The 20620-nt window shown below is 51.7% G+C and overlaps 1 protein-coding gene across 1 annotated transcript in view; it reads right to left on the bottom strand.

Moving 5' to 3' along the window:
- CDH23 (cadherin related 23) overlaps positions 1-12708 on the bottom strand; it is a 382149-nt gene extending 369441 nt beyond the window's left edge. Inside the window, exon 1 of the mRNA XM_084751804.1 lies at positions 12354-12708. The gene's annotated coding sequence lies outside the window, so the exon portion shown is untranslated. The remainder of the gene's footprint in view (positions 1-12353) is intronic.
- Between the last annotated feature and the right edge of the window lie 7912 nt (positions 12709-20620).

A 20620-nucleotide genomic window follows, 5' to 3' on the forward strand; every position in this document is an offset into this window, starting at 1 on the left:
TTATGCTTTCAGTCTCTGCTATCGCAATAAGACAAGAAAAAGGTCTCCAAGAGCATCATATAAAAATAGTATTTCTGCAGAAAACATGGTCGCATGTCCTAAATTATATTTAAAGTCTGTAGATGAACTCTCAGAATTAATAAAGAAATTTAACAAAGTTTGTAAGATACAGGCCATATTCTTTACCCATTCATACTTCTATGACAAATAAGTGATTGGATATGAGAAAATATCACACACAACAGTACTTAAAAACATAAGACACATAGAAATGAATCTTATAAAAGAAGTAAGAAATGCTACCGGCTCCTAAATGCATTCCTGAAAGAAATGTATTAAGACATGGATAAATGGCGAGGTGCATCTTGTTAATGGATTGGAAAACTCAATATTGCAAAGATGTCGATTTTCCTCGATGCAGTTGCAATCAAAATCTCAGCAGGGCTTTTGTGGAATGTTAAAGCTGCTTCTAATAGTTACACGGAAATGCACATAGCCAAAATTAAAGAATAGTCTTAAAGAGAAACAAAACTTAGGAAGTCACACTATCACGTATCAAGTCAGTGTCAAGAGAGCTGTCAGAGTCAAGCCATGGGTTTGTATTTGTCCAAGTACAGTGACAGACTAAGATAATTGCACATGCTTGTGTCTATGCCGAGACACAAGTACACACAGGCATGTGCACGTACACACACACACATGTTCATAATGATCCCGGTTTTGTGTGTGTGATAGCTCAGTTTCAAATCGTTGACCATCCACACTAGAATGGTCAAATTATGTTGCAGTCATAGTGCAGAGAAACAGAAGTGAGCTGACCGCATACAAGCAGAATCTCACCAACGAGGCAGCGCGTTAGAACATCAGAGCGAGCATACTGCATGACTCCATTTAGCTAAGCTTAAAGATAAGGTGGGCTGTAGCTATGTGGGAGAGCTTGCCTTAAGTGGGGCCCTGGGTTCAAATCCAGTACCGTAAAAACTTAATCAAAATCAATGTGGTGTTAGAAGTCAGAACAGGTCTGAGCTTGGGGTGGGGGTGGGGGTGGGGAAAGGGCCCCTAGTGATCAGTTTTTAGGGTGTGTGTGGTACTGGTTGCTTTGTGGAGCTCCAAATGTACATGTATGAGGAGCTCAGACTGCACATGTATGATTCTCACACTTTTCTGTATGCTATACATCAGTTAAAAAACTGGAAAAAGTCCTGGTTCGCTTGGCACCAACATCAATAGTCTAATCAGAGACATGCCCTGCCTCCCCTCTGGCAAAAGGAAGGGGCTGCCCCCTTTAGGACAAGCCCCTCTCCAATCCACGGAGCCTTTCTCATGGGTAAAAATGACTCAGCAGCCCCCAGGCAGCATGCAAACCTGTGATGCCTCAGAGCCCAGTATCACAGTAATAAAAAATAAAAATTAAAAAAATAGTGTGTGTTCAACGCTCTCCATGTGGCGGGCACTCTTCTAAGCATTGTACATGACATACATAATTTTGTTCTCCCAAGAATTCTCTGAATTGGGCATTCAGAGTTTTTCAGACCAGAAAACATACCAGAGTGCTCCGTGAGCTTGCCCGGTCACTCACAGTGGACGAGCAAGGATTGGACTCGGGAGTCCGGCTTCCAGATTGACACAACCCCTTTGTTTAGATGGGCACACAGATAAAGCTGGGTACACACCGCCTGCTCAAAGACACCAAAGCCAAGCAGCTGCTGCCTCTCCCAAGCAGACCATTGGAGTTGTGACATCCCTTCGAGGACAAGAGGCCAAAAGGTAGGCCCCAGTAAGGGGCGCTAGGTCCTAAGCCTAGCAATGCAGGGGAGGGGAGATGTCTCTCGCCAAACCTGGGGATGACTATGTCAGAGCCTCCCCAGGTTCAGTTCCTTGCTACGGAAAGGACTGAGAACGGAGGCAAAATCGGGTCCCAGAGCCTGGTCCCACCCCAGGCACAGGCTGGGAGCTCTCTGCTCCTCACCCAGACCATTTCAGACAGAGATAGCCTGGGCCAAGGCACACAGGAAGGCAGGCACACACAAGTACAGTGACAAGCACAAGTAACGAGGACTCCAAGGCCAGTGCCAGAGAAGAGGGCTCCTGAAAGGGGAACACACTAGGAATGGGGGTGCTTGTCCTGCCTTGCCTCTGACACCCTGGTCCCTGCATAGTGGCTCCCACGGAAGCTGTGAAGCACGCAGGTACAACCAGGTCACCCAGTTAACAGCCTCCCGCCCGCTGTATTATTCATGGGCTCCCTTCTTCCGGCCAAGCTCCAGTTTCCAATAGGCCTTAGGCAACAGCAGACCTGGCTTGGCAGGTCAGCCATGCTGGTCTAACTTGCAGCACCCCACCTTCACACCTCACACCCTGCCCTTCCCCTCCTGTAGCAGCTTCCAGGACACTTCAGGTGATGTGGGAGCTCTGGGGTCAGAGAAGAAGGGCAGAAGAGGGGACTTTTAGCTGAATCAGTCACAGGACACTAAAGCAGCCAAAAAGAGCTACACCATACACACATGGGGAGAGAGGCAGAGGCAGACAGGGACAGAGAGAGACAAAGAGAGAGAGACAGAGAGACAGAGACAGATAGAGTGGGAGAAAGACAGAGACAGAAACACAACTGTCACAAACACAGGATTCCAAATAAGTGCCCAGGACCATAGCGTTTCTATTTCTGTTACTTTTGTTGTTTGTTTGTTTTTGAGGCAGGATCTTTCCTGTAACCCTGGCTGGGCCTGCATTTGCAACCCTGTGCTGCAACGATAGATGTAAACCAGCATCTCCAGCCCATTCCTATTTTGAGTGTTCATGGAGTTTCCTGCAAACAAGTGGTGCTTAATAAGTATTTGCTGCCATATGTGCCTTCCAGGAAGATGACTGTCAGAATGACAGAGGCTATAAAGTGAGGCATAGAGCCATGGGGGTGGGGAAGGGGGTACACTGTTCTTTGGGTGGGGAGGTGGTTGTGCTCAGACAGTACTGAATTGGTGGTAATCAATAAAAATGACAGACAGACAGACCTCGCAGGAATTGTACAAGTCACCACTGGTTCTGTCAAGTACTTCTGTGTATCTTGTGAGAGTCTTGGTCCCCCAGATCAGGACGGTTTTAGAGTTTGGTTTTGTTGTTTCCAGCTTATCATATGAGAAGGGGGCGGGTCCGAAGAATTAAGTTTTGTGTCAGCAGCAGCCCCATCACTAATATCTCCGTGCTGGCACATGCACGTGTGTGTGTGTGTGTGTGTGTGTGTGTGTGTGTGTGTGTGTGTGTGTTTTGAGGGTCTCTTGCCTCACCATCCTGTGTACTTCACTGGCTCGTAGACAGTATGCACAATGCCCACACCGTCAAACCACCCACCATGCTTCTGTGGTGTGCTTACTTGAGGCAAGAGCCAGAAGGCCAGCCTGAGGACATCTGTGGACAAACAAGCACAGCTGTGAGTGCTGAGGGAGCCATGAGCCCACCTGCCCCACAGCAGGGGCCAGGGTGGAGTGAGGATACCGAGCCACAGCAGCTCCTGCTCCTGCTCAGACCCTCAACTTACAGGTAGCTCAGAGGTGCTGTGAAGAGGTGGCCCTGCCTGTGGCCTCAGAGATGCTGAAATGGCCACCTGGGTCACCCCTAGGGCTATCTGGACCACTTTCCCTCTTGGCACTCTTAAGTTCTCTATAGATACTGGAGACATTTGAGTATCCCATTTCAGCTTGACAGCAGGCAAAGGGATGACCAGATATCAGCCACAGCCATGTTACTGCTTCTCTGTGGCCCCAGTATGGGATTTTTTTTTTTTTTGTCCACACTGATCTGCTTCCATCTGCTTAGCCAGAAACTTGGCTCTGTCCTCAATAGTGGCAATGACTAAGGAGATCCAGAGCCTTGGCTCAAATCTGCTGAAATAGGTACCTGCTATCTGTGTGACTTTGGACAAAGTGCACAGCCTCAGTGTGCATCCCATCTCTCATCTGCAGAAAATAAATAATGCTGTAGGTCTTAGGCCCTAGGGTTGTCATAAGGTGCAAGCAAGGCTAAGTATTGGACCTGGCACACAGTAAGTGCCTAATAAATGTTTCTTCTCATTACCACCAGCTCAGATACCCTATAAGTCCATGTCACAGGTCACAAACTGGCCACTCATAGGCCTGTTATATAAGTTCCCTTAGAGAAGAGACCACTGAAGTACAAGAGCCCGAAACTGCATTTGGTACCCAGCCTGGGCTCATTAAATATCTGCCAAATGAACAAATGGCCTTGGTGTTTTAAAATACTTTATAACTAGTTGGTAACACTTGCAATTGGGAGGTCTTATTATTTTCTAAAACTTGGGTTTTGTTCCATTTTGTTTGTTTCTGTTTCATCCTTTGTAAGAATGTAATAGTCCCACCAGCCCAAGAGATGCTCCGGCAGCTGCTCAGCAACCGAGGCAGATAGCAGCAGGAAGATGAGCTCCTAGAGTATGCCCTCCACCTGCCCAGCATCCTGGACCCTATGTGCACCTGAAGGCTACCCCCTTAGGCCAGTGCTGAACACAGGAGAAGCCACAGGCAGGGAGAGTCACCAGTCACCCGGCCCTGTGTGTCTGCACACAGTGACTTCTCTAGAACCCGAGACCTACTCCAGCCCGGGTCCAGGAGAGAAGGAAGGAGGGCCTTCTGCTCTGCTAAGCACCCCCACCCACCCAAGATACCTCAGCACTCAAGCCATGACCGAGAGGAAAGACCACCCCCACAAACGCTCCATGCTGCCCCCAACCTCTCAGCTTCCCAGTTTTCCCTGCTTTCTACTGCTACAATGAACACCATGGCCAAAAGCAACTTGGGGGGGGGGCAGGGAGGGGGGGGCGTTATTTCATCTTACAGCTTGTAGTCCATCCAGAAGGGGAATCAGGGCAGCAACCTGGAGGCAGGAACTAAAGCAGAGGCCAAGGGGAAACACTGCTTTTTGACTTGCTTAAGAGCCACGGGGGACAGGAGGCCACTGGAAAACCAGCACTCAAGGTTCCACAGTGAGATGTGCTGTCAACATCACTCACGGACTTCCCATGAAAAGAGAGTATCACAAGTTTGACATGGTGATGATATGTTGAAGTGGTAGCATCTGAAAACTGTGTAGACATAAAATTCACTATCAAAACGACCTCCTTTTTTTTCTTCTCTCTCTCTCTCTCTCTCTCTCTCTCTCTCTCTCTCTCTCCCTCTCTCTCTCTCTCTTTTTTTTTTTTTTGGTCTTTTTGTTGTGACAGGATCTTAAGTATCTCAGGCTGGCCTTGAGCTTCAGAGCTTCCTGCCTCCACCTCCCAAGTGCTGAGATTACAGGTGTGAGCCATCATGCCTACTTTCTGTGGCACTGAGGCTAGAGCCCTGCACTCTGCCCACCGAGGCACACCCTTAGCCCCCCCCCACCCTTTAACTTTGTCAAAGTAGCTAGGAGACAGAAGACAGTGGAGCCTGTGGCCTGGGCTGATTTTTCTGTCAGGCAGGGCTGCTACGGGTGTTCAGTTACAAGCCTCCAAAAAACGAGATAGAGCAGGTGTGGGCTCGGAACCAGAGGGGTGAGTGAATGCCACCCAAGCATGGCTGTGGGGACACAGAGAACCCCAGAGGACAGTCTGGAGTCTCCCACTGGCTTTCTAGATGCAGACCATCAGTGCATCTGTCACTAAGACACAGCCCAGACCCCATCCCAGGGCAAAGGGGGATGCATGTCTTAGACTCCTTGGAAATGATCTCAGAATACCCCTAGCCACAATAAATAAGATGGCACAAACTTCCCAGGGTCCCCTGGGGGCTCCAGATGAAGACGTAGGCAAGCCTGGGGCAGGATGGATACCACCTTTCTCTTTGTAGACAAAGAACAGGAAAAAAAGCAGATAAGCCAAAAGATGCTGTTAGACTTGGGCTGTGCCCAGGGAAAGACAGGGCCTTCTGAGAAGGGAAGGCAAAGTTCACATCCCTGAGGATGTGACACAGGTGGATCCAGGCAGGGTCCAAGCTGCCGCCTTCCTTTTCTCTTTCCCCTCCCCTGCCTGTGTGCCTTCCTCTACTTCCTCCCCTCTCCAGCTTTCACCAGCTCCCAAATTACAGCATTCTTTCCGAAACAGACAATCAAGGTGGTGTGCAGGCCCTTGTCACAAATGGCATCTCGGGTCCTCTCCAAATGGAAGATGGCCTTTAAGGAGGAAGGCAACACAGTTAACAGCCTGCCCAAGGAGCCAGGGGCAGGGGGAGTACTCACAGGAGATGAGTGCAATGCTGAAATGCCCAATCTCTCAAAAGGATATGTGAGAAGCTCGTGGGGGGGAGGGGGAGTGTGATGTCGGGCCCAACAGAGTGAGAGAAACAGGCCTGGGCCCTTAGTTTGCCAGTGGCTAAGGCCAGCTTCATGTAAATACCTCAGTTAATCTCTCTGCTTGACCTCGGGCCTCAGTCTTCCCACCTATAAAATGGCAAGACTAGCTAGTGCCCAGAATGCTTCAGCTCTTTCATCCAGGCTACAAACACAAGTGGCAAAACTGTCGAGGAGATGGTAGGCGTGGTGAGGAGCTGAGAGTGGCAGGCTCACTGCCATCTAACATGGAACTGCAGAACCTGGGTGAAGCTGCAAAGCTGGCACTCCAGAAGGATACAGAATAGGCTAGGAGGGGCTGGAGGAACCCCATAAGGCATTGGACCGCCATCAGGTGGTGCACAGGCCCACCAGTGAAAGCTGCCATTGCTCTCGTGGATAGGCTGAGATTCTTCCATGAAAGAACAGTTAAATGAAGCATGCCAGGGCAGTGTACCTACAACTGCACCAGTCAAAAAGGTGGAGGCAAGAGGATTAGATGCTCAAGGCTAGCCTGGGCTTCACAGTTTCAGAGCAGCCTGTCAGGGGATTGGGGTCAGGGGCAACGCTCAGCTCCTATCTGCCATCCCAGCTACACACAGAGACACAATGTTACCTGTAACTCGCAGCTCCTACTCATCATCCTCTGCTGCGTACACAGACACAATGTTACCAGTTCTAATCAGATGGCCCAAGGTCTAAACTTTATTGTGAAACTGAAGGATCTGGCTTTAGGAGTAGAAGTCCAAGTGAAAAACTATTGAGACCACACACACACACACACACACACACACACACACACACACACGGGGGGGGGGGGGGTGAGGGGAATGCATCTTCAGGTACAACTGAATTCATGAGTTCCTTGGATCACCAAGCTATAAGAGCCAAGGGCCATCTCACCTCTAGGACAGTGTGCCTCCCTTACAGTCAAGTCACATCAAAGGGGCTAAAAAGAGACTACCTTTTCTATGTACATCAGAGGTCAGGCATCTCACAGTTTATACCACACTGATGCTCACAGCAAGTGTACAGGCAGCTGGAAATTATTCCCACTGTATAGGCGAGAAAGGCAAGGCCCGAGCAAGATTGAATACCATACTGGAACCTTCAGAACCCAGGGCCACAGTGTTGTTTCAGCTTAGTCCCTAAAACTCATGCAGGCTGTGCATTATCATCACCATCCCAGCCCACACTTGACCGGGATTCAGAATACATACAAATATGAATGCCAGTCTTTAAAGCACGACCCAAGGCCACATGCCTCTTATCAACTGAGCAAGATAGAGCCCAGGAGCAAAGGCCCAAGGCCCATTGGTAGGCACAGCAAGAGGAGGAGCAGCAATGTCTGCCCTGCTCCACAGGGCTGAGCCAGATCAGATTCCATAGTGAAAGCCTAGAAGCTGGCTCCTTGTGGCTACATCTTAAATATGGCCGTCTGACACTGGGGGTGGAGGTTGGAGGGAGGTGGGGGGAGGGGAAGTATGTATTCTCTGCCCTGTGGGACTGCACTAAGCTACTCCCATAGTAAATTCAAGTGAAGATGGTCCATATATATATACACACATACATATATATATGTATGTATATATATATCAACAAATGATTTATATATAAATACTTGTATTATATACACATATATTTTCAATATATAATATATATTGCTATAGACTTTGAGATCAAGCTCTAGAAATTTCCAGCTCCTTAGGTGAAACCTTTTGTGTCCCAGGCACGCTGCTCCTGGAGGAACATTATTCTGATGCCATCCTTGTCTCCCGAATCATTTCTTTTTCTCTTTTGAGACAGAGTATCCCATAGCCCAGCTGACCTCAAACTCCTCCTACATAGTGGAGGATGACCTTGAGCTCCTGATCTTCCTGCCTTCGCCTCCTGAGGCCTGAGATTCCAGGTGTGCACCACTGTGCCTTATACAGTACTGCAGATCAATCCCAGGCTCTCATGCACACTAGGCAAGCACTCTACCAGCTGAGCAGTATCTTCAGCTAGCTGTTCTTTCTAAGTGGTCCCTGTGTTCTTCAGATCCCACCACTCCCTACTGTCTCATGTTTGTGTTTAATTTCCTTGTTTTTTAAGTGTATTTTTAAATTGTGTGTATGTGTGTGTGTGTGTGTGTGATACTTGTGCGTGCATGCAACACCTTTCACATGTGGTTCTCTCCTTCCACCTTTGTGGGTTCCAATAGGCTTGGCAGCAAGCACCTCTATCCTCAGAGTCATCTCACCAGCCTCCTTGATTTATTTGCTTGTTTGTTTTATTTGAAACAGGAACTTTCTACATACGCAGACCACTCTGGCCTCAAACTTGCAATCTTCCTACCTCGGCCAACCAAGAGCTGGGATTCCAGGCGTGTGTAACACCATTCCCAGCTCCCCATGCTATTGTTATCTGCATCCCGGACCCTTGAAGTGTGTAAGCTGGTGATCTCAGCTTGAAGAGCATGTAGCATCCACATCCAGCAGCTGGGTATCACTTGCCACCCATCCTAAGAATGCTAACGCAAACAGTCAGATCGAGGAAAGGGCCCAGCAAACACTAAGATGAGAGAAGGCTGAAGGACAAACAGTTAAGCCAGAGCACACCACACCATTGGCTACTCACACCACCTGAGCAGCAGCCTGGTTAGGGGTGGAGGGGCACAGAGGAAAGACAGGGCATGGGTTCTCACAATGAAATCACATATCCAGAGGCCAGAGCAATGCAGACCAGTGCAAAACACCAAGGAAAGACAGCAAGGGGGTGGGGGGGGGGTGGGGAGAGAAGAAGAGAGAAGAAGGAGAGGAAAGAGGAGGAGGAGGGGGTGGAAGAAGAGGAGGAGGAAGAAGAAAGAGGGGGAGTGGCCTGGAGAGGCAGCCTATCTCCCACTCATAGCTCCACCCCAAGTCAGGAAGGCTTCTGGAGGAGGAGGTTCCTGCAGTGTCAGAATCACCCATATAGCCGGGCGTGGTGGCGCACGCCTTTAATCCCAGTACTTGGGAGGCAGAGGCAGGTGGATCTCCGTGAGTTCGAGGCCAGCCTGGGCTACAGATCGAGTCCAGGACAGCCAAGGCTACACAGAGAGACCCTGTCTCAAAAAACAAAAAAAAACAAAAAAACAAAAACAGAATCGCCCATATGACCTAAAGAAGCACAGGCCCCCCCCCCCGCCCCCACTGGAGACCAAATGCTCCCATCCTGAATTGTTCCATCCTGTTGGGTCCACTTTGACCTTGCTCACCTGCTAATGGACAAATAGGGTTGGAGCAGTACCATGAGAAGCCCAGGTTACAGTTGAGCGGGGGGAGGGGGAAATGAATGCTTCAAAAACATCTATAATTGAATAACAAACAGAGCAGTTCAAAGGCAATTGAGTTCATTTTTTAAAACTGCCTTGATACACAAGAACATCACATCGCTTCAACCCCAGAGCTCAAGAGCACCGTAAGACCGCGAGGCTCTGGAATCTGCTGGGTTTGAGATAGATAAGCAATCGCCAGCACCTTGATTGTACTGCTCCATAAGGCCTATGCCTGGGCCAGTTGGTGACTTCCCGGCCACCTATGCAACGACAGAGCTGTACTCCTCCTGGCCGAGACCGGCATTTCAAAGACAGGGCTGGGGTGCCTATGATGCCCTTTCACCTGTGACATCATCAGCCCCACCAGCCTTTGATCCCAGTTTCAAGCACATGTTACCATGCCCACCACCAGCAGCAGCCTTGCAGCTTGGTGCTAGGGACCTCCCCTAGGGCAGTAGAAGTGGGGTATCTGTATCCTTTCCCTCTGTGTGGTTCCCACGACAGACTCTCAAAGTAGCCCCGTCTCTGTGGCCACTCACTGAGAGGTGTTACCAGCCAGCCAGTTGAGACTGCAGACAGTTGCTCAGCTCCCTCTGCCTAAGGACAGCACTCACCCACCCATCCACCCACCCACCCCAGAGATCTTGGAGGTGGAACCTGTGCATCCACTTTCCGGAAATCTACCCACCTCCTCCCGGCCGCAGCAAACATAGCAAAATATTAGCTGCACAGAAATCCAGACTGCCCTCTACACCTGTCTAGAGCCCTCCAGACACAGACAGTCTTGTGGCATCAGCAGGTCCAGCCCCAGGGGCTACCCAACCCTGACACAGGTGTCCAGGGCAGAGCTTCATCCATGTTTTGTTCCTATGCCCTGGAAGGTTCTAGGTGAGCATCCCAGCACAGACTAAACAGCATGCCAGCCACTCACGGGTCTTAAAGAATACAAGGCCTGCTTTATTGGAGGTTGGGCATAGGGGATCTGCATTTCTAACAGGTTCCCCTGATGCAGATGCTGCTTCACAGCCCCACTCGCATCACCACCACCACCACCAGCAGCACCTTGGGCAGCAAGGTACCCCTAGGCCTTCACCTCCCAGGTGAAGCATTTGCAATCTACACTTCAGCCAAGTAGCCTTTATAATACTGAACTGGAAGAAATGAAGCACACTTGGTGGAATGACAGGCAAGGTGGCTTGTGAGGAAAGGGAGTTAACTGAGAGATAATGCCAACTGTCTGTGGCCATAACCTCCGTGCAGCCATTTACTGAGCAGCTGTGAGGGGCCCAACTGATGGAGCTGGGGAAAGCAGAGACAGACGTGGCTATGGGGTACAGCCAAGGCCAGAATACCACCCTCCAGCACCTGGGTAAAAGCCCTGTTCACACCAGTGACTAGTAAGTAGTGCCTTTGCAGACACCGTGTGCACTCTCTGCCAGGCGGGCCTCTGCTATTCCTACTGCCAAGGTGCCTCTTGCCCACCCCTCCTGGCAGAGTGACATCTGGTCCTACCACCCCCATAGGTGCTGGCCGCATTGCGCCTACCCCTGCACCAGGAGCCAAGCTTTCGTTCCTTCCAGCAGCTCCTGCCACAGTGGGCTGACTCATCACCACCTCACACCTGGCCCCAACCATGCGCCACAAGCCCACCCCCACTCACAGCATGAATCTTTTCAGGGCAAGGACCTGGCTTGTGCTGGCCCGCAAATAATCCTCATGCCCCTCCAGATTAATACAAAATCCAGACTGGGGAGGCAGGCACTTGCTAAGGGACAGGATGAGGGGATAAGGTCAAGGTCTGTTCTAGATGAGATGGCCAAGTGTGTGCAGAATGGGCGTGTCCGCTTCCCGGAGTGTGTGGGCGTGTTACTACTCCTGCAAGGCTAATTTCTATCAAGGTGTGATCACGCCAGGGCTGGGGCCAGGGTCGCAGTGGCCAAGGGCACCGGATCTCCGCTTGCCTCTCGAAGGCAGTGGCTCTCGGTGTTCGCTCTGGGCAAGAAAGAAAGAATGCCGTGCAGATGGCCAGCCACCACCCTAGAATGCGCGGGATCTGCACAGCCTGACCTGCATGAACAACAGGGGCATTGCTCCAAGGGCCAGTTCTGGGAACAAGTAGACATCACACCCAAGGCCGACCAGCCCCGGGAGCCCGGGAAGCGAAGCACGAGCGGCACGCGGCTCCCAACGCTGCTAGGGACGCTTCTGCCCAGAGCTACCACTACTAGGAAGGTGGCAGGAATCCCCTGGGCTCTCCTGTGGGCCTGGGAAGGTGACGGGAAGAAAAACTACGTGACTTCAGGTTCCTCCAGCCTCGAGGTGGAGGTGCCACACCCCACCTCCCCGCTCCAAATAGGGACCCTGAGCTCAGAGGGTACAGAATGGTTCCCAGCACCTTCTCTCACCCTACCTAGACCTAGACCCTCTCGGATGCGTGAAGTGCGAAGCCCGCTAACGTAGCGGTCCCGAAACCGGGCTCCGTGTGGCGCGCGTCTTACTAAAGCCAACACGCAGGGAATTGGAGTTCCCGGGAATCAAAGTTGCCGCGCGTCCGGGCGCTGGCTGGAACAGGGAAAGGGACAGAGGGGAGACCCGGGCGTTCGCCGCATGACGACCGCTCCGGGAACAAGTGGCTCTGCCCGCTGAGGTCGCAGCCCTTCCGCTCTAACTTTGGCGGCACGCAACCGGCAATTGTCTTGGGAGAAAGAGAGGGGATGGGGAGAGAAGGGCGGCGCGAGGCTCCTGGTACCGTGTGCGCAGGTGGAGCGGCGTTGTGCCGCGCCTCGGGATCTGCTTGCCACCGGCTCTGCCCCTACGGGCCACCTGCTCCAGTCTTGACCACCGCCGCGTCTCGCTGCCGGCGCAAAGGCCGCTCCGGGATCCACTCGGGCCGCCCGATCCCCTCTAGCTGCCCGCGAACTGCAACTTCAGACGCGCAGCGAGATCAGAAGAGGCTCGCCCCACAGGACGGGGGACTCGGTACTAGCGTGCTCCATCCCCGGGGCCCGCTCTTTGCTGCGCAGCTCAGCGCTCGGCAGCTGTGGGATGTGTTCCCGGGCCGTGCATCGTGTCTTGCTCCGAGCCGCAGCCGCCGCTCAAGTCCACGATCAACTTTCCCTCGCTCCTCCGCCCCGCGCGGCCCCGCGCCAGTCCCCGCCTCCTGACGTGCTGCGCTCTCCTCGCCGCGCCCGAGCTCCGCCCGCCCGCGCGCGCCGCACCCCGCGCCCGGGACCCTGTTCCCCGTCGCGAGCTAGGCATTGGCCTCCGATCCCAGCAGGGCGCCCAAATGGGAAGGTACCAGCGCCCGCCGAGCAGACTTCTGGTGATGCCAAGGCACCGACTGCTATGGCAGCCCGTGGAATCCCCCAAGGGGCAGGAGGGAGACCGCAGAAGCGGGCCTTGGGTACGTGCCCAAGCCGTGCCTGCGTGTCCACAGTCCCGCAAAGGGACCCAACCCCAGCTTCCCGCCTGCTCAGAGGCAAGGCCTGGGGCTGCCACGCTCTAGGGAAGCAGGAAGGCGCAACGCCTAGGTGAGGCTGCACCATCTGTTGGCTTTAAGCGCCCCCTTTCTGCTCCCGAAGTCGCTGAAAGGTTCCTCTCGTCCTTGGTGCTGCTAGCCAACTCTGGGCTCTCATCCTCTGCCTTCTCTTGCCTCAAGGCTGTGGGCCCACCTGAGCCCCTCCGGCTCTGCAGCCAGACTGCTTCTGATGTTAGAAATTAGGGGCCCTGAGTCAGAGACACCCTAGAGGTCCCCAGGTAACTACACCCATAAGATACCCATCTGTAGCAACCCAGGTTCAAGGAAGAGTCCTCCACCTTCATGAAAGCCCACAAGACAGCCTTCAAAGCTACTGGACAGTGGGATTGACCGGGAAGTCTTTACTCACTCATCTAAATGGACCGGTCCCTCCACAGGCCAGCTTATTGGCATTGGCTACCTAGAGCCAAGGTCTCGTCCCAGACTTTCTGAGCCTTAACTCATTTCACCTTCAACACAGCGTTCTGCTGGGCCCGGAGGTTAGTTAGCTCAGATTTCCTCTCCTTCAGGGAGGCCAGGGATTTGCCAGGGGATGGAGACAGGTATTGCACCAGAGTGGCTCTGGATCTACAGCTCCAGCCCCTTAGCATTCATTCATTCATATTGGCTACCGCGTGCTAGCTCCTGCAATAGGTTGAGTATGGCCTCGGGGAAACCCTCTAAAGAGAAACCAATTCAAGGAAGCACACGAACGTGTAACATTACTGCCAGAATCATGACACCTCCATGACTCTCCCAAAGAGTTAAGGAGAGAACACCACCACCACCACCACCACCACCACCACCACCACCTGGTTGCTGGATAAGCCTCCAGGGTTGCAGGAACAGAGAGAAGAGCCAGTCAGTGGCACCAGGGAAGAAGAGGAGAACCAGTCAACAGGTGCAATGTAGAAGGCAGAGTGCCAGGCAGGAGAACCAATGCCCTGTGGTGGAAAAGAGCCGGAGTATATAGGAAGGCCAAGGACACTGGTATATAGAGCAGTGAAGGATGGAACACGGTGAAGGTAGACGGGTATGATGGGCATGCTGGCCTTCCTCCGGAGTTTTGTTCTGTGGTGCTGCAGGTCAAGTCCTTGCTCGTGCTCGTAAGTGATCTGCCACTAGGTGGCATCCCCAGCCAGGGGCTAGTCTTTATCCTAAGAGTAATACTTCAAACCAGCTCTGGGCTTGGGGTGGGGTTGCAAGATCCGATCCAACTTGTAGCTAAGAAAAGGGAAACTGGGCTGGGCCGCAGAGACAGACCAGTACACTGATAGCATTTGCCAGGGCTGAGCGGCAGCTGAGTGGTTCCAAACACTTGCTGCTGCTCCTTCAGATGACCAACGTTCTGTTCCCAGCACCCACATCAGACACTGGATGACTTGCAGCTCCATGAGATACAACGTCCTCTTCTGACATCCATAGGTACCCACATACATGTGTAGAAACCCACACACAGATGCACACACATAAATAACAACAATTGTCAAACTCTGCAAACCCACGTGTTCTAGAGCAAGGATCAAATGGCTGCCCACTGGCTCAATCTGTCTCATTTATTTTTGTAAATAAAGTTTTATTAACACTAACATCCAACAACTGACTATGTAGACAAGCCTCTCTGTTCATGACTCCTTTCACACCACATGCTGCATGGCTGACAAACCCAAACCCCTGACTCTGCAGATCCTCAAAGAGAGAGGAAAAAAAATAAAAATAAAAAATAAAAATAAAAAAGCAAGTACACCTCTGTGGTTTTAGATGCTCAGATGTCTGTGGACAAAACACATGTATTCAAACATGAATATATACAGGTACACAACTCATGGCTGACTGACAGACCATTATGGGATGTCTAAGAGATTCCTTGGTCCCAACTCAAGTATGAGGTGGCCTCTCTGAGGAGGTGAGCAAGAGACCCCTGGCCCCTCTCACGAAGAGCTACAGTAGGCCTGAGGGGTCAGGGAATTGACAGGCTAGAGCCAGGAAGGCAGCTGGGCAGCTAAACTGGGATGATGTTCTTGGGTGTCTTAGAGTCTCAGCTTTAGATGAGCCAGGGGACCTCGCCTCCAATATGGATGCTGTGAGGTGGGACAATGGGCCTGAGTGGCCTCATATCTTCATTCATAAAATGAAGTGATTGTCCATGTCACCACAACTAACCCTTTCTGATGACTTGCCATCTTGTTTGCAGTACAGAAGGTTGAACCTGGGGCTTTGCATGTGCTAGGTGGGTGCTCTGTCACTGAACTATAACCCCACCCCGCCCCGCCCCAGACACAAGCTCTTCTGGTTTCCAACCATGACTTCCTAAACTCTCTGTGCCCAACTAACATGCAAACAAAACATGATTGAGGTGAGGAAACCATCACCTTTTTGGAAGTTGGACAGCATGCTTCTGCTCCTAGGACCTCATTGGTACCTACCTTTTTTTTTTTTTTTTTTGCCGACCCTCTGCCAAGAAAGCCGGGCTGTGGTCAGCCTACTGTCTAGTCTTGAGTATGTGACAGACTCAAAGCTAACATCTGCCCCACAGTGGAAGACCTGGGAACTCAAAGGGCTAAGGAGGCATCCCTGAGCTCTGTGGTAGTGAGACACACTATAAACCCTGGGCTAGAGGTAGGAATAGAGGGAAAGAGAACCACTGAGCTGGCTGCTGACATCTGTAGTCCTGGAACTCAGAAGGTGACAGTGGCAGTAACATCATGTGAGAGGCCAGAAGGTGAGCATGTTGGCTGTCCCCAGGGGAATGATGGCAGCCAGTCACCCAAGGAGTTAGGGCAGCATCTTCAAGTTCTGCAGATAATGCAATCTAAGGTAGGACAAGGTATTTTTGTAAGACACGCAGAGCTGGGGAGGAGGACTGAGCACAAGCACCCTGCCCAGTGTGGCCTAGACAGTGTCCTTCTAGGGATCTTGAAGAATGTGGCCTCAGTGACCTCGCCCCTTCTGTCTTCAAAATTCAGGTGGAGAAAAACAAAGGCAAAAAGGCTATGCCGGTTGCCTCACACCTGGACATCTTGCCCAGGCTTCTCCTGTAGCCGTCTCTCTCATCTGCAGCAGCTTCCAGCTAGACTCTGGGCCAGCGAAGGGAAGACAGAACTCGCTGCTCCAGGTGGCTCTGGCTGGCTTCCTGGAGAAAGGGACATATCTCATCCAGACATGTTTTCTTTTATCATGGATCAAAAAACGGGGTCTCTACATACTACAGACATGTACTGCCACTGAGCTGCATCGCCAGCCTGTCGCAGTGTGTTTGCCTCACACACACACATACACACACAGACACACACACACACACAGGCGCACACACACACACAGGCGCGCACACACACACACACACACACACACACACACACACACACACACGGTGCCCAGTAGGGCTGGGCTTGCTGGCACTCTTTCAGTGTGAGGTAAGGAGGAGGGAGAGAAGGGAAGGGGGAGGCAAAGAGGAATGAATGGGGATGAGGGGAAAGTGGGGGAGGAGGAAGAGGAGGGAGGTGAAAGTGAGGAAAGAGAAGAGCGGAGGAGGGAGAGGTGGAGCTAGGGAGAAGAGAAAGGGCAGTAAGAGAAGAGTGATGGAGTGAGGATGAGGAGAGAAGGGAAGGGAGAGGAGAAAGAGAAGGAGAAGGGGGAAAGGAAGGAACAGAATAAAAGACACTGGAAGGACGAAGGGAAGAGAGGCGGAGCCCAAATCTGTTGTTTCAAAGTCTAGTCCGCTGTGTCTCCGGATGGGATGGACCTTGCTATAGTAGCCTTCAAAGACCTTTTCTGCCACACAGCTGCCCCTGGAGGAGAGGGACAGAGTAGGGGAGGCAAAGCCCACTGGCCTACCAAACGGTGGACCTGGGCTTTAGTCATCTTGCCTGAAAATTAAGCTTTCCCAATAGTAAACGGGCAGGACTCCGCAGTCTCTCTGACCACCATCCTAGACTGTCATTCAGGCATAAAGCGAAAACCTACATGAAGGGACTCTGTAAACAAAATGAGCGACAGCCTCTCTCTGCTTGGCGCCACCATTATTGTGAGTGCCCACAGCCACCCCTCCTCTGGGTGTCCTCTGTCACTACTTCCCCTCTCCACCTCACCACAGACACTAGGGGTTTTTTTTTTGGCCCCCTCTTTCCCATTCATCCCTCAGTTGGCAAGACCCCATTTGCTGTTTCCTGTTTGGTCCCCAGACTGTGTCCCTCTCCCGGGGCCTCTGCCACCATAAAATAGACACGTGTGTGCCTATGCCGGCTTTGTGGGCCCACAGAGCCGGGCGCAGCTGTAGCAACTCAGCTCTCAAAGAAGCGGGTTTGGGAGGGCGCCACAGAGGGCGGGGCACCCAGCTGCAGCATGCCAGCCCCCAGGAGGCCCTGAGATATGGGATTCCCTAGGCCCACCCCTGAAGGCTCCCCACGCCCTATGTGGCCTCAGAGTTGGGCTCTTTCCCCCCGCATTCTGCCCCACTCCTGTTCCCCAGCCCATCATTTATTTATAAGGTGTTCATAGCGAAATGAATGACAAAAAGTTAGAAGCTAATTAAAGCTGGCACGGATTGGCACACGAGGCCATGAATTATTCATGGGCACGGAATGGCGCTTGGTGGCTAGGATTGGCACCAAGTGCTCCGGGGCACTCATAGGGAGGAAGTAGGTCTGGGGGCCCCAAGCTCTACCTTGGCGGCCTCACACCTGATTCTTCTCAGAGAGCCTTGAAACCCAGACCTGTGCCTCTGCCAGGAGTAGCTGGAACCCTTACTCCCATCTCTCCATCCCTGAAGGTACCTCGTCTGTCTGTGCCCAGTCATTGCTGGAACACATCAACACCAAGAACACAGGCCAGACTCATTCCGAGGAAGCACACACATGCCTAATTCTGCAAGCCCAAAGCCACAGCCACCACCATGCAACTCGGGAAGGCTGTTATGTAGAAGACCGGGGTAGACGACGGAAAAGGCCTGAGTTCTGGCCAGCAAATTACGGACATGGTTACGGACATGGCATCAAAAGGAGAGACCCCACCCAAGGCCGTGAACTCTATCCCAAAGCCCAGAATGTACTTACAGGCAGAGAGCCTGAAGCCCAGAGAGGGACAGTGTCTGTACCAAGCCACACAGCAAATGACGGTAATGATTGAGAGCAGATTTGGAGCTGGGCGTGGCTCCCAGTGCGGCCTGTGGGTTTTCCCATTCAGTCCTTACCAGATAAAGACATTGACAGATAAGGGAACTGAGGCAGCAAGGAAACGGAAAAGCAGCTTGCCCCGAGGCTACTGAGCTAATGAGAGTCACAGTCTGGGTTATACTGCATGAAGGCCATCTGACTCCAGACTCTTCCCCTCTGGGCAATGGTCCTCCCCTCATTGGCCTTTAGACACTCCTGAAGGTGGGATGGAGGGGTTGCCATGGGAACGGAACTTCAGATCTAATCACCCTGAGCTGCCTTCCCCACACTCCTGTAAAGCTTCCCCATGGGAAAGCCCCTGGGGTGAGGAGGATGGATTCTGACCCTCCGAGCCATGAAGGGTTCTTGTTCTGGCCTCTGATTCTGACTTTGAATATACAGCCTAACCCTTAGGCACCTACCTCATCTATAAAGTGCAGCTGATAACCATATGGCCTGGAGTTGGGATGGGGTATTAGTGGCTTCTTTTGTTGTGAGGAGACCAGCCTGTGAGGAAATTCCAAACTAGAAGGAAGTGTTTATGTCATCTCACAGGTTGAAGGTACCATCCTCCGTGGTGAGGAAGTCGTGGAGGCAGGAACATGAGGCAGAGCAAGGGTCACGTCGCATCCGCAGTCAGGAAGCAGAGAGATGTGTGCTGGGGCCAAGCTCACTTTCTTTTTCATTCTGCCCGTGAGATGGTACCTCCCAGCTCAATTAAGCTCACCTAGAAACTCCCTCAAAGACATGGAGATGTGATTTCTGATCCCATCAGGCTGACATGACATGGCTCTGACTCTGTCTTCGCTCATCTCCTTTGCCCTGGTCCACCCATGGTGATGAGGCTGTATATGGATGAGTAGTGGTGAGGATGGAGGGAACTGGGGATGCAAAGTGGTACTCATCATGAAACTGCAACCATGACCACCAGCTGTCTTGGGACTGGGGAACTTTGCACCTTATGATCCCCAGGAGTATGAGACAGACAGAGAGGCCTGTGCACTGTGCACAGAGTGAGATGCTGCAGGTCGGAAGAGGCTAGGTCTCCCAGGTGCCAGGCCTGGACCAGGCTCCTTATCTCTATACTCAGGAGACAGGAATGTATTCCCACACCAACACTCCAGACCACACACACAAGCTGCTGTTCTCGAATGAGCGTCGCGTTCCAAAGAATGTTCTATAATGCATATGGAAATAGTGTTTAGCTGGGAGCAGGGATGGGAGAGAGGCATTGATCATGGCACACTTCTGCCCTTTCAACTTTTGAACCATATGAATAGCACAGGCTTGAAAATTAAATATAAAGGGTGTGCTTCAGGCGGGAGGAAAGTGGTCCCAGATGGAAGCATAGATGTTCAGGAAGGAAATGGGAGCAACACAGACAGAGATTCTGGTAAACACAAACCATCTTGGATGTAAAAGGCAGGAAAAACTAATGTTTAACATCAAGAACTTAAGGTCAGGTGACCATAGCATGTGAGTCAGGAAGAGGGTGCAAGATTTGGGGTGTCTTGAGGTCCCTACATTGTCTAAGACACTTGGTAAAAAGGGCAACTATATGATCACAGTAGTAACTCAAGCTCTCTCTTGACTCCTCCTCTTCCTGAAGGGACAGTAATTCAAAGGACTGCTAAGGAGCCTGCTGAGAGGAAGTAGGATCATGAAGTGCTTAAATATGCATGCGCAGGCTCCCAACTGCCCTGCCTACAATGATGGGTATACACAAAAAACAAAAGTGTGTGTGTGTGTGTGTGTGTGTGTGTGTGTGTGTGTGTGTGTGTGCATGCGCGCGCGCACGCATGTGTGCACACGTGAGCATCCATGTGTACCTATATACACATGAAAATGCAAAACAAAACAAAATAAAAACAAACCCACAGGTACGCGTACACACACACACACACACACACAGGCATGTGCTAAAATACTAAGAAATGGCTGTTTATAAACACAGCCATAGCGTACACATCATTCTGGAACTCACTTTTGTTTTGTTTGGCTTTTTTCCTCTCGAAATACTTCCTGTGGCATTGTCCCCGGTGTCACACAGAGAATCTGTCCCCTTGCTATGTCTGCACACATCAAAGAGAAGAACAGCCATGACAAAACACCAACTTGCCAGGACCTTCCAGACACTCATCCCGTGTGGCTGTGCGGGTCTCATGCTGTGGAGCTGGTTGGAGTTCGAACCACAGGGAAGGGACAAAGCAGAGCATGTGGGGACTGAGGGACCAGACCCTGAGCAAGACCTGCTGATAAGTGGGGGGAGGGGGGAGGGGGTGGAGGCAGGGAAGGCACAAGCTCCCAACTAGAATATGGCAGGAGCACACACCTCCTCTGGCTCCCATT

The sequence above is a fragment of the Acomys minous genome (assembly GCF_964271855.1).
Source record: "Acomys minous genome assembly, chromosome: 13".
In the NCBI taxonomy this organism is placed as follows: Eukaryota; Metazoa; Chordata; class Mammalia; order Rodentia; family Muridae; genus Acomys; species Acomys minous.